This window comes from Callospermophilus lateralis, chromosome 7, assembly GCF_048772815.1.
Source record: "Callospermophilus lateralis isolate mCalLat2 chromosome 7, mCalLat2.hap1, whole genome shotgun sequence".
Lineage (NCBI taxonomy): Eukaryota > Metazoa > Chordata > Mammalia > Rodentia > Sciuridae > Callospermophilus > Callospermophilus lateralis.
Genome location: NC_135311.1, coordinates 33,312,216 through 33,327,248, shown reverse-complemented (window position 1 = coordinate 33,327,248; position 15,033 = coordinate 33,312,216).

Below are 15,033 nucleotides of genomic sequence, written 5' to 3'. Positions count from 1 at the left end.
AAGTACACAGGGAGATTTCCTATTCCATAAAACCTTAGGCACATATTCCAATTATGGTCACAGTTATCCTACTCAGCCTCCAGTATCTAAAGCACCAAAGTGAATTAGCTTCAAAATACACCATGCTACAATGATGTTGCTATCCTTGATCTCCTTGCATTATCCTGATTTTACAATGAGTCTTGAAGTGCTAATGTAGCAAAGGGAAAATATAGGATGGTTCTTGAGTAAACACAAAAATAAAGGAGGTTTAAAGTAGCTAAAGAGTGTCAAGTGCATGCCAAGCTATTGTGTCAGTATGTTATACTAATGAAACTTAATGTTAGAGGTGTTTTTTTTTTTGTACTGGAAACTGAGTACTAATGTCATATTACCTTTTGTCCTTACGTTGTTCAGAATTATTCACCCTAAATTCTATTTGAATATACCACTTATTTTAGTTTGAACCCTCTTGGTATAAATTCTAAGATAGAGTACACCAGATAATAAGTATATTGTGTAGTGCTCTTTTGAGATACTGTGTGTGTGTGTTTGTGTGTGTGTGTGTGTGTGTGTGTGTGTGTGTGTACAAGTAGGATTAAGTTTAGGGAAAATTGATCTACAACACAGTTTCAACTGAAGCGTCCCTGCAGTCCAGTTCAAAATATTGCAGATAGATTGTTTGTGTTTCTTTTTCTGGAAAGTGCCTGTTTTAGCCTATTTATTGACTAAGGCTTTTGTTGTTGTTGTTGTTTGTTTGGTTTGGTTTAATTTGGTTTGATTTTTGGGGTTAATTTTTTTTTTTAGTTATTTGTATATCCTGGAGATTAATGCTCTATCTGATGTGCTGGTGATAAAATATTTTCTCCCATTCTGTACGCTCTCTGTTCATGTACTTGATTGTTCCCTTTTCAGTAAAGGAAATTTTTAGTTTGATATCATTCCATTAATTGATTCTTTATTTTCTTCTTGTATGTTAGGAATTTTACTGAGGAAGCAGGTTTCTAACCAACATGGTAGAGAGGTACAAAACTTGGAATGGAGCAGTGATTTGACCCAGTTATCCAACACTTTGGTTTATACCTAAAGAGTTAAAATCAGCATATTATAGTGATACCACCACATAAATGTTTATAGCAGGTCAATTCACATTACCCAATCTATGGAACCAATTTATATGAATGAATAAAGAAACAGATTAACAAATATAGAACATTTATTATATATACACATGGAATATTAGTCAGCCATAAGAAAGAATGAAATTATGGCATTTTCCAGTAAGTGGATGGAACTGTAGAATAGCATGCTAAGTGAAAGAAGCCAAAACCAAAAACTCAAAGGCAGAATGTTTTGTCTGTTATGTGGATCCTAACTCAAATAGGTTTTTCTATGAAGTGGCCTTTTTAGCCTATTTATTGACTGAGATTTTTAATTTTATTTATTTTTGAGTTCTTTGTATATTCTGGAGATTAATGCTCTATATGATATGGGTGAGGAGGAAAACATTAGAAGTTGATTAGATTAGAACAAGAATGATGAGGGCCACAACTAAGTTAAGATGGTGCCTGACAGTATGCTAGAAGGAGTGGTTTGTGAGCCAAGGCTATGGAGCCATTAATATAATGAGGATTCCCTAATGATTGACTGCTGTGTCTAAATGATGTCAATTAAGTTAAGCTGTGTGTAATTAGTTGGGTATATGTACCTCTGCTGTCCAGCAGAGAGGCAGCTCCTGCTTGCTTGGGTATCTGCTACTTTGAGTTCTCAGTTTCTGCTGAGTTCACTTGCAATAAAGTAGTTCCTGCTTCAACCTTCAAGTTGCTTGTCATCTCTCAGTTATTTTGCCCAGCCAGACTGTGGCAAAAGAAGAATGAAGGGAAGATTGGGAGGATAGGTATAGGAAAGACAGTAGAATGAGTCAGACATAAGTTTTCTATGCTCACATATGAATACGTGATCAGTATAACTTCACATCATGTTCATCCAGCAGAATGGGATAAAAATTGGAAAAAGGTATACTTATTCTATGTATGTATAATATGTCAAAATACACCCTACTGTCATGTATTTACAGAAATAAATTGTTTTTTAAAAAGTAATCATATAATTCCCTACTGAATTTTTTAAAAAAAATTAGTTGTAGATGAGCACAATACTTTTATTGTATTTATATAATTATGTGGTGCTGAATTATATTGTATTTATATATTTATGTGATTGAACCAGTGCCTCACACTTGGTAAGCAAATGTTTTACCTCTGAGTCACAACCTCAGCTCATACCTTTTGAATTTTTAGAGAAGAGAAATGTAAGTGAATTTTATGAGTATTAAAAGCTTGGAGGGAGAGTTGTCAGTTTACCAGAACTTTAAATGATGCTTATCTTTTGCCTCAATTAATTAATGTGTTCAAAATTTGGGTAAACTTTGAATGTGTTATTTAAAAAATATCTTTAAAAAATACCACAGTCACTGATCTACTTTTGTAGAATAAGTGAAGAATTAATTAAAGAATTAATTAAGACCCTTTGCAGGTTTGGTCTGAAATTTTGATTGCTGACAGTTAATTACAGGTTTAAAGAATTTAATCCTTATTTATAAATACAATTTTCTACTTTGCTTTGAATTATAGATATAGCCAAGTTCAGAGGATTTATTTTGTCCAATGATCAGATGCTACATTCACATCTATATGCTGAAACATTTATGTTTTAAAATAGGAGAAAGAATATTTCCACATTTTGTTTCCAAAACATCTATATCATGGTGATCAACAGACAGAAACAAACTCAGTGCTGCTTTCTGCAGGATCTTACACTATTTTGCAAGATAGAGTTGTTATGGACATCTTTCATCAAGAAATTTAAGTCATTACAAAAAATCATTCTAATTTCCTTTGAATATATGTTAGTGTTAATCACTGAATTTCTGTTCAACTTTCTCAGGAGAAAATATAAATCCATACATACATGCAGGCCCTTGAGTAATCATTTGGCAGGTATATTTTGTTTGATTTATTATACTTTCTTGACCTATTTCCTTTTATTTCTACTCCGTTAGAAAGCACTCAGCTTCTATATACAAATTAAATTGCTTTCAGACAAGATGCATTCTTGGTATTTTCAGGTACATATTATAGTGATCAGGTGTATTTCTAAAATATACAGCTGAAGAATCAAGCCCTATTTAATATTGAGATAGATACTAGTATCAATTTTCATAAATATAATTATTTTCCTGAGTTAGCCTGGAAACATAGAGTCTCTGGTCTTAAGTGACCATAAAAGATCTTTATGTGCTAATAAGAACAACTAATTGCTGTGTTCTTATTATTTATTTGTGTCAGAATAAACAATCATCAAGCAATCAATATGAATACAAGCACTAGGATTATCTAATTTAAAATAAAAATATACTTTAGTAAAACAAGCGAAAAATAAAGTGTAATTATTTAACCTCCTCAAGTCAAGTAAGAGTGTATTGATTTTCAGCTGAAATTATTAGTAGACTAATATACAGTGCACAGTATAACAGTATATCTCCTGTGACTATCATAATAGTCAGTGTAGAAATGAATTACTTAGTATGAAGATTTTTTTATAATTTCAGATGAACCCATAAAATAAATTAGAATTATACTACCTCAGCTTGATTCCAGGTTTTTGTTTTAATATCCTAATATCACCATTTAAATTTGTATATAAACATTTCCAGAATAATTCCAAGAGAAAATTCAAAAGAAAGTATCAAGAAATCTGCTCAGATTTATTATTACCATATGCATATAACAACTAATTTTTACTTTTTTAACAACATGGGTTTGTTTCAGGCCTAAAATGTTGTCAAAATTTACTCTTTCAAATTGGTCTAACTAAATACCTAGAACACAGCCTTCTACAATACAACAGATTTAGGTTATATTAGCTATACTTAATATGTCATAAAATGATCACGTGTTGCCTTGTTTTGAAAGTATTGTAAGTCCAAGAAAAATTTGGACAACAAAATAAATATCAGAATAGAAAAGAGACAAAATCAGCATTGTATTTGTAGGAACACCATATCAGTGAGATAAACTTAAGTATCCATGTTTGTTTATTTTAAAAATGCACATTTTTCACAAAAACATAAAGAGCTACAAATAAAAATGTTGAATTTGTGACTTGTGACAAGAGAATACTTGCTTTCAGTTCATGTTATTTATTATTACATTTCCTTTACATAAAATACTTAATTCATAGATATTTATTTTTGCACCATATTAGCCACTATGAATGCCTAACATAGTTTAATGTGTCAGGCACATAACCTACATGATATCATCTTTGACTTCTAGCAGTTTACAATCTAGTGAAGGAGAAAACTTATGTTTGCAGAAACCATAAAGGACAATATAAAAAGGATACCTAAATTAAAAGCCAAAGGAAAATAAAACATAAGAAAGATATATGTACCCCAGATTGTTCAAATAAACAAAGCCTCCTGGATGAAGATTAACTTCATCTATATCATTAATTATGGTTAAGATTGGGTTATACAATTGTTATAAGCTGATCAATAAAGAAGTAATGTCATTCATTTATGGTACCCAATATTTTATGATTTTAGTTGCTACATGTGGATAGTAACTAAATTAAATGTGGAAATTATCATCAACAAGCCAATAAAATAGGGAAATTCACAATAGTTTATAAAAATAAGGCTATTTCATTTATATGTTTTGTTATCACCAGAGAATTAAAGTAAAAAATTTTAATTAAAAAATCATAAATACTAAAATTCCCATATACCCTTAAAAGAAAAGAAGACAATTGAAAGAAGAAATGATTAAAACTTAAGAGCAAAAGTGAAATAGGAATATAGTTTTCTTGAATCAACAAATAAAAAAAAATAACAATTAGAACACTAGTAATAATAGCAATAAGTATGAAAACATACCAAGTATATTCCAGGCACTGGGCTATATAATTTACTTATTAATTTTTCTTTTCTCATAAAAATCTTAATAGTGGATGCTATACATAGCTCTAAACTTTTGTGGAGAAAATGAAATATTGAAGATTTTAGATCCTAAAACAGATGAATAATTGCTTATTTTAATTTTAAGTTTGTGTATTCAAAGACTCCTACAGTGATTCTTCAAATAAAAGTTTCAGGACTCTCCTTGAAAATAAGGGGAAAGAATAAGAAGTCCCTGTAAATAAACAATCTTCCATATTCTGGAGAAAAATCTTACATGGCCGATGAATACATAACTTGCAAATTCTTACACTATCTTTCTGTCCAGCAAGTTATTTAAAAAAACAGCAATAGAGTTTCAGACAGAATAATCGTCCCTTGGAAATGATTCAAAACCGCCTTAGGCTCAATCTTTGACATTCATTTTTACCTCAGAGCCAGGGTTCTGATGGTAACAAAGCAGGCTGTGCAAGTTCAGAATGGATTGTAGAAAGATCGGGCATTATGAAGATCCAATAAATTGAGCCAAATGAGGTGATATTTTAGAAAATTAAATGGTTCTTGGTATCTTCACAGAAAAGAAAAATGAGTAGCTACTGATAACCTGCAATCTCTCAACAGACATGTATATCAACGACCTGGGAGGGAGTGTGCTTGGATTGCAGCTGTCAGCAGAACAATGTTACCACCTTATTTTTTGCCACCCATTTGTGTGGTGAAGCACAATATACCTGTGCTCTGTGAGCATCATCTCTGTTTTCTGGCATTGAAATGAGGAAAATAGAAGTTCTGTGAGTGAAATAGTCCATTGTTAGAAATGAATCCACTTATAAATTGACAATATTTTTCAAATGCCCTCCCTCCTTAGTGTTTCTAGCTGCATCAAAAGAAATCAGGGTGAAAAAAGTCTTATGTAATTTTGCTGCTTCTGTATATCCATAAAAGGAAATATTAGTTTCTATGTGTATTGATTTTATTAAAAATATGTTTGAAAAAATATTTTATAGATAATCTCTCTTTTTTGTGTGATACATTTTCTTTCATTAAAAAAATTATTTTGACAATTAGCTATTTAGTTCTATTTTTCTTTGTATTTCTCAAGAGATAGTAGAGATAAAAAATGCTTAATGTTAAAAATAAAAATCAGAGCTGACAATGGGAAAGGTGAAGCTGAACTATAAATCAGGAGAGATGATAAGCAACCTTAAATGTCATAGTAATGAATTTTCCCATGGTTAAGTAACAATTAGCTGGGATATTCTGAGGAACCAAAGCAGCCATTAGTAAAGTCTTCATTAGAATTTTATTTTTGAAGTCTGGTGAGTCTCAGCATTCTCTGTAAATTGTCAACATTCTAAAGCTTACCCATAAGATAGCTGCAGCAGATACCATATATGTATAGTAAAAAAGGGACCTATTGAGTTATATCTCAGTCATCAATGCACTGGATCATTGAATAACATGTTCAAACATGTGCTAAGAGAAGTGAGATTGCACTGGTTAGTTAAGAATAAGTGCAATCTTTCCAGTGCAGTGTCAAAACAGAAAGATGGCATTAATCATATGCAAATTAAATGAGAGCTAAATAAATTCATGCAGACATTGTATGAGAATGTATACAACCACCAACAGCCATTCACATCTGGGTATGAGCAATGGGGATTTTTTGAGATGGTGTAAGAGGAGAAAGGTATGGTGCAATTTGGGTTTTGGAATCATTACTTTGATTTCACTATAAAAAAATATGTGGATGAAAACAAGACTTAGTGCTTCTGATATTTGCTTTCTTTTCTTCTTTTATTTTATTCCCATATAGCCAATGTATCTTGACATCTGATTTATACTCTTAGAAAAATTATAAATTAATATTAAGTTCCTGAGATTAACTGGATGTTCTTCTGAGACACTGAAATAAATCCATGGACAAAGAAAACACAGCCCTTGCTCCCACATAACGGTGAGTTGTTGATGGTGGGTAATCTCCCATGTGCCTATGCTTCAACTCCCAAGAATATTCTGACAATTCTCAGATATGTCTCTATGGCTCCCTTTATAAAGTCTCATGCCTAATGAAATCAACTGCTTACTTTGGAAATTTTTCTTCAGTTTTGTTTTTAAATCTACCTAGACTGTAAAGTAAACTCATTTTCCTCAAAACTCTATTTTTTGACCATTATTTCTCATTACTGTAAATGATATTACAACAATCCAGTTGTTCAAGCAAGCCCAACCTTATTGTTATCCTCCTCTACTAGAGTCACCCTGAGCCATGCCAGCTTTCTTTCTCATTTATTTTAATAGCAACCACATCCTTATGGGCCTCAGACTCCAGGATTGCCATCTCCAATTCCATGAGATTCTAAAAGTTATCTTCTGAATGTGAAAAAAAAAATCATGTCACCTCAATTTTTAAAATATTCTACTGGCAGTAAGTTTTCTTTAGGACAAATATTGAGAATACAAAATGGCTTACAAAGTCCTCCCTGTCCTAACCTTAACTTCTCATCCTCAAAACATTTACTCTCTCCAGAAGTGATATAGCACACAAATAAATGGGTTTTCTTGTTGTTGCCCAACAATAAATTTACTCCATGCTTTCAAACATTCTATTTTTCCTGAAGAATTCTCTTTCTCCTTCTTTTCTCAATACTAAATCAAGTTGTGTTTTTTTTTTTTGTTAGAACTCAGCTCAAATATCTTTTCCTAGATTAATTAGTTAGTTCTTTTTTTATTTCTCATAAAACAATCTTGTTATTTTGTTACAATTAGGTATTAATAATTAAGTATTCACTCTCATGCATTCAGTGTTTAGAGGAGAAACTAGCTTTCACTGAGTGCTCAATTTTTGAATTGATGATATGTCTAGGCAATTTTGATGGTCAATTTAAGTGCAGAGCATATTTGGTAGAGGCTTTCTGTTTTGTGAGTATTTATTTATATTTTTATTATTGTTTTTAAGTGTTTATTATATTTTAACACATCATTACTATATTATAATATAATATTTTTGCCATTTTTATTTATTTTTATTATTTAATATTTTCCCAAAACTCATATTTCCAGTTGATGAACAAAGAAAACACTAGGAATTGAAGTTCACCCAATTTCAGAGAAAGGGTAAAGAGTAGCTTAAATAATGGTGCATGGGATTTAATTAGTGAAACAAAACAACAACAACAACAAAAAAAAACAGAGAAATAAATTAGGTGATAATTTAACATAAAGGGGTTAAAATGTCTCATAAAGCAAGAGAGTATAATGAAAGGAGAGAGACGGAACTGATAGTGACCACAAAATAAGAAGTTCACATTTCATATTTCTGAAGTGAAGTATTTTTGAATGATGACCAAATCAAGGGGTATAGGTTAAATATTTTGCAAGAATATAACTTTTTTTCTGAACACAATGTAATAAAACTGGAAACCTACAACAGGCAGAACTTCAGAAACATCCTGCATGTCTGCGATTATAACAAAAAGCTCTCAAATAGCAGAGTCAATGACAAATAGAATGGAAATTTTTAAAGATTCTTGAGAAAAATGATGATAGAAACACAAAACAAAAAACCCTATATCATAGAGCAGAGGCAATTTTAAGATAATTAGGTCAGTACATACCTACATCAAAAAAGAAAACAACCAAGACTTCCTCTTCAAGGAGGTAGAAAATCAAGAACATGCCTGACCCAAAGCCAGTAGAAGAAAAAATACTAAACATCAGAGAAGAGGTAAATAAAATAAAGATTAAATATTATTTTAAATATATCAACAACAGAAAGAATATATTTACTTACGTACTTACTTACTTACTTACTTACTTACTTACTTCCTTATCCCTAGGATTGAACTCAGAAGCAACCACTCACTGAGAGATGTCTCCAGACCTAGTTTGTTTTTTATTGAGAGAAAGGGTCCCATAGAGTGGCTCACTGCCTTACTTTTGCTGAGGCTGTCTTTGAACTTGCCTTCCTCTTGCCCCTCCTTGAGCATCTAAACTGTTCATGTCAATGGTTAAGAGTACAGCTTTGCCATTGAGCTCACTTAAGCAGTGGGAAGATCATGATGCTGTATAATATGAGCATTCCCAGACGTGATACCTATGGACATCTTTGCATTGGCTTTGTCCACAGAAAGCATGAGACTCACCTTTCAGGACTCTGCTTGGTGCATGGTTTGGCTTCTTTGCTTTTTTGGTGGAGGTTGTCTGTTGGAGACTAAACCCAGAACATCATGCATGCTCGGCAAGTGCTTCCCCATGGAGCTGTGCCCCCAGCCCACCTTGGCCTTTCTTGGAGATCAGAGAAAGTGTCTGTTGGACTCTATTTTTAATGACTTACTGGGAAACTTCATGTCCTCTGATTCTACCTCTTCTTCAGATCCAGTTGAAGGCAAAGGTGCTGTGGCGAGCCATCCCCCTTTTCATCTTCTTAGTCTGCTGTCAGGTCAATCCGGTCTCCTGTGCTTTTGTTGGGGCAAGGGGGGGAGGGGAGAACCACGTGCCACTCCTTTGGTTTCTACTTGTTTCCAGATCCTTTGTTTGGTATTATGGCCTCAGATTCTGTGGACCCTTTCTACTGGATGTGAGGGATTCTGGCCTCCAACAGCGGGAGGCTTAGAGGCACTGTGCCTCTTTTCTGCTGGACCAGCACCATTTAGTTGAACTACAGCCTTTCTGTGGAGCTCAGAGAATGGGCAGCTCTGTGGCCTGGAAAGTCTGCATGTGCCACGTCAAATAGCATGATCAACAGTGCATTCAGCCTGGGAAACACCATCTTCTTAAGAGTTGGGTTTGAATGCAATACAAAACCTGGAAGAGCAAGATAAGTCTCTGCTTGAGAATTTCTGAAAACTTAAAAAAACTAGAGTGTTTGAAATCCCTGAAATGAGATGGTGAGTCCACATAGAACACTCTCTAGAACTCTCTATTGGTTTCTCAGCTGCATCTTTTTCATATCTACAGGTGAAATATATGGATCAAAACCATGAGTGACAGTGGAGGGTCAAATCTAACCAGTCACCTGTGGGTCTAGAAATGATTTTTCTTGTGTATGTTGATGGTGCATTTGATGAACACGGTTTAATAATGGGGTTCCAAAGAGGTTCCAGTCACTCAGAATCAGAGCTCATCTGAACATGATGGAAAGGGAAGGTAGATTCCCAACTAGATCCAAATGTGCCAGCCCCATCTGCAGACTCAGGAAATGATTGGAATGTTCTCCAGTTTTATGAACTGATGAAGGACGGGCCTCTCTGTCCAGCCAGAATGGATCTGTCCATGGGGATGGGAATGAAGCAGGCTCTTGAGGGGTACGTGACTTTCCAAACAGAATGACATGGGGTCTGGTGGGCTCGACAGAGAGACTGAGTTGTGTTCTTATCTTTGGTTTTGGGGGGTTATGCTATAATTGCTGCCAGCAACCTGAAGCCCATCCAATGTGGAAAAGGGGTCACATTCAATTCTGAAGGTTCATTTTATTAAATAATGTCTTGTTTTCTTGAGCTCACAGGGGCTTTGCGGCTGCCCATTACCTTAGACACACTCATGGAGCTCGGTATCTCTGCAATGGTCACCTTGGGCCTCATCATGCAGCTCTTGGCTTGCACCAAGATGATTGAAGTGGGTGACACCCCAAAAGACCAAGCCCTCTTCAACGGGAGCCCAGAAGTTTAAGAAAGATCATGGGTACATTTCTGGTGTCTAGTTGAGAATTTGAATTGGCTCTAAAATTGGGGGCATTAAAACAGCCCAGTTTGGCCTGTGTGTTTTGCCTGCCGACCCTGTAGGTGCTCCATGGCCTGTTAGTGAGAGAGCACTTCTGGGAGGTGCTGGGTATAGGGGAAGGCCAGGCAGGGAAGGGGAGGGCAGGAATGCCCCAGAGGATGGACATGAAGGATCAGTGCATGGAGGTCACCCCTTCACCAGCCATGATTTCCATATCTCACGAAGGAGGTGACATCTACTTCAGAGCTGTCATAAGAATTCAATCAAAGCCAGATGCTGTGGAGTATGCCTCTAATTACAGCAGCTTTGGAGGCTGAGGCAGAAGGATCACTATTTGGAGGTCAACCTCAGCAACTTAGTGAGGCCCTAAGCACCTCAGTGAGACCCTGTTTCTAAATAAAATAAAAAATGGCTGGGCATGAGACTCAGAGGTGAAGTATGTCTGTTCAGTCCTCAGTATAAAAAAAAAAAGAGGATTAAATTAAATAATCACTCTCACAGTGCCTAACACATGGTAGTTATTTAGCAAGTGCTATTTTTCTTCTGTATTTAAAAGGATTTAATGAGCAAAAAAGGTGATCCTCTCATTCTCATTCCAGCTCTGCTGTTGATTAGAATCTTTGATGTGGAATAAATTTAGATAAGAGTTCTGGAGTCTCATTTCTACATGCTGTTAAACTAGGTTAAGAGTATTGGCTGTATCAAATGATAGGCAGCCCCAATAATGGGGTCCAGCCTCAGAGTCAGCCAAGCCTAGCCTCTGTTAACTGTAATGTGCTACTTATAAAACAATATTTACAATTTTCTACTCTGCCATCTTCCATACAGCATGTCTTAGAGATCTTAAGTTAGTAGGTTAAATAATTCAGTGAGAAATCCATCTAACTTAAATTGTGAATTTCAGACACAAATCAAGATTGTAGAATATATTTATGTATTAATGCATTAATCATTAATGAATTAAGTAATGCATTATTAAATATTAAGTAATGCATTTATTATTCAATGCCTTAAATTAATGCATTATCCTTCTAAAGCACTAATGAGAGGTTTTCTTTTTTTAATTTTTATTTTTGACATTTTATAATATACTTGGCTTAGTGCAGTGGTGCGCACCTCTAATTCCAGCAGTTCGGGAGGTTGATCCTGGAGCATTGTGAGTCAAAGCCAACCTCAGCAACAGCAAGGCCCTAAGCAGCTCAGTGAGACTCTGTCTCTAAATAAAACCAAAATAGGCCTGGGGATGAGGTTCTGTGGTTGAGTGACCCTGAGTACAATCCCCAGTACCAAAATCAAAACAAACAAACAAAAAATTTGCATTATTTTTCTAAAGCCCAAATTGGGTGTTTTTTTCTCTTTCTCTCTTTGTTTTTAATATTTTTTTTGCAGACCTGAAAATGGAACTCAGTGCCTCTACCACTTAGCTACAGCCCCAGAAGTTTTCTCCTTACCCTTGACAATTTTTTAAAAATGTTTTTCCATATTAAGAATTCAAGATCATTTTTTTAAAAAAAAGATTTAGGATGACTGGTCTGAAGTTTAGTAAAGCACATGCCTACCGTCTGAAAGGCCCTAGGTTCAATCCCAAAAGCCACAAAAAAGATGAAAGGTGCTTTCACTAGAAAGCCTCTGAGTTCTCATGTGCTTTGACGTGTGACAGTTGGACACTCCTCACCAAGGTTTTCGTGGGCAGTGTCAGTATTTGTCATCTGAATTTCTGCCACACTCTGCTCAAGATTTTCTTCGGACCCTAGTGTTTGGCATGATTGTCACCATTGGCCAGTCCATTATGGATGTGATGACAGGCATGGACAGGGACCCCCTCAAAGATGGGTTCTGGGATCTGCCTTCTGATCACCACTCAGGTGAACTCCCACTCTCACCCCGCTTCCTGAGTGACCCTGTTGTCCCTCTTCCTCCTCAGCAGTACTCAGCCAGAGCTGGGGCCAGGCCAGGCTCAGGGCTGGGCTCAAGGCTAAACACTGGCCTGAGCAGGGTAAGGCCCCGGGTTGGAGGCTGGTCACCGCCCAAAAAGAAATCAACCAAATAAAGACACTGTGCCCATCTACAACGAGAAATATTGAAATCAATAAAGGCCTGCTGTCCACCTGCAAACCCAAAAACAATTAAAAAACAAACAAAAAAAAATATTGGGGCTGGGGCTCAGTGGCAGATGTTCACCTGGCATGTACAAGGCCTTGGGTTCGATCCTCAGCACCCCATAAAAATAAAAAAAGATGTTGTGTCCACCTCCAAATAAAAAATAGATTTAAAAAAAAAATAGAGAATTGAAAGACCCTGGCTTTGGCTTCTGAATTCCCATGAGGCAGATTGAGAAGGGTCTCTTATTTGGCCCTCATAGCAGAGAGCCCTGTCATTGAAGATGGAAGGAAGTAGGGCATTGGGGCCAGTAACACAGAGTTCACTTTTATTAATTAATTTATTTTAATTCTGCAGTTCTTTGTGGCAGGCTTGATCGTCTTCCTTTTGGATGAGCTTCATTATAAAGGGCACAGCCTGGGCTCTGGCTTTTCCCTCTCCATCTCAAGCAACATTTGTGAAACCATCCTGGAGAAGGCCATCAACCCCACCACCATCAACACTGACCAAGGTAAGGGCCCTGCCTCCCATTGGGCATATCTGCTGGAAGTTTTCATGTATGCAGAGTATTCCTCTGGGCGAAAATAACTGTTTCATAATCATTTCTTCTGAATTTTCAGTGTGCAAATGTTTAAAATTATAGCTGAGTGCAGAAGCTCAAGCCTGTCTTCCCAGCAGCTCAGGAGACCAAGGCAGGAGGATCACAAGCTGGAGGCCAGCTTCAGCAACTTAGTGAGGCTCTGTCTCTAAATATAATATAAAAGGAGCTGGGGACAGGGCTCAGGGGTTAAGTGGTCCTGGGTTAAATCCCTAGTACCAAATAATAATCAAAATGTTATCTAAACTTTCATGTCTTATAAGAATATTTCAAGGACAGTTAGCATGCCACAGAGTAATCCTGCCTCAAATTTCTTAGCAGGAACTTGCACTGAAAAGATAAAGAAGTGTTGATTTTAGTCTATTGTCTTCTGGTGGGCATTTCAGTTCTTTCTCAGTCACAGTTAGCATCGAAGTGAATATCCTTGGGCAATCATCTGCACATATTTTAAGCAGTTGTTCTTAGCGAATAAGATTCTAAACATAAAATTTCTACACCAAACTACTTGTTAAGGCAAGGAGCAGTTAGTTCGATGATTACAAGTTCAAGGACAGACTTAGCAAATAAGTGAGACCCTGTCTCAAAACAGTCATGGGTAGAATGACTGTTCCTGGGTTCAACCCACAGTATTGCCATTTTGGGGAGGAAGGCACTGGGGATTGAACTCAGGGACAGTTAACCCCTGAGCCCCGTCCCCAACCCTCTTTTGTATTTTATTCAGAGACAGGGTCTCGCTGAGTTGCTTAGAGCCCCAATTTGGCTGACGTTAGCCTCCAATTTGCAATCCTCCTGCCTTAGCCTCCAGAGCCACTGGGATTACAAGTGGAAGGGATTACCATGACACCTGGCTTACAAATCTTAATAAAATAAAAATTGAAAAACATGTGACACTTCTTAGAAGAGGAAAACTGACTTTTTTTTCTTTTCTTTTTCTTTTGGCCTCTGATTCCTGAATCTGTTTTTTGCTGGGAAGTCTCTCATGGAAAATATTTGTGTGCATTTTTTGTGTTTTCTTGGAATTGACTGTGGAGCTGGTTCTTGGCTTTCAGTGCCATGACATCAAATTGAGAAAACTGCAGATGAGTCCCTGCAGGGTGTCTGAGAGATCCCATGGGAAAGACTGGACCTCAGGTAGGAGTGTCGGCGACACTTACAGAAGAGTAGGCAAAGGTGACACGAAACTATTCCTAGAATTTCAGAAAATCAAAGGTGAATTGAGGATCTGGAGGCAAAGCAGCTGGGCCCCAGCTGTGGATGTGGTGGTGAAATCTGGGTAGGAGTTAAGGAGTCTGCCAAGACCTCCTGGTTTTGGTGGGGGGCTGCCTTCAAAAAGAGTAGGAGCAGTGGTGACCACAGGGGACTAGTCAGTGAAGGCTTGGGCCGTGGCAGCCACCCAGAGGATCACTTTGCTCTGGAGCAGGATGGTGAGTGAGGGGACAGTTTTTGAAGAAATTATTTGTTGTCCCTTGGAGACAGGCTGAGAAAATGGCTGGCATGGTGGCACAGCCATCCAGCCTGAGCCAGACAGTGTGACATCAGAGTGAGGGCCTTAAGACTTAGGGAGAGATGAAGGCCACAGACAACTGAGACATGGAGGTGGCTGCCTTGGCCACCTCTGGGACCTGGTTGGGGCAGAGATCTTACCTGGGGGGCTTTGAGTCGTGCTGTAGGAGCC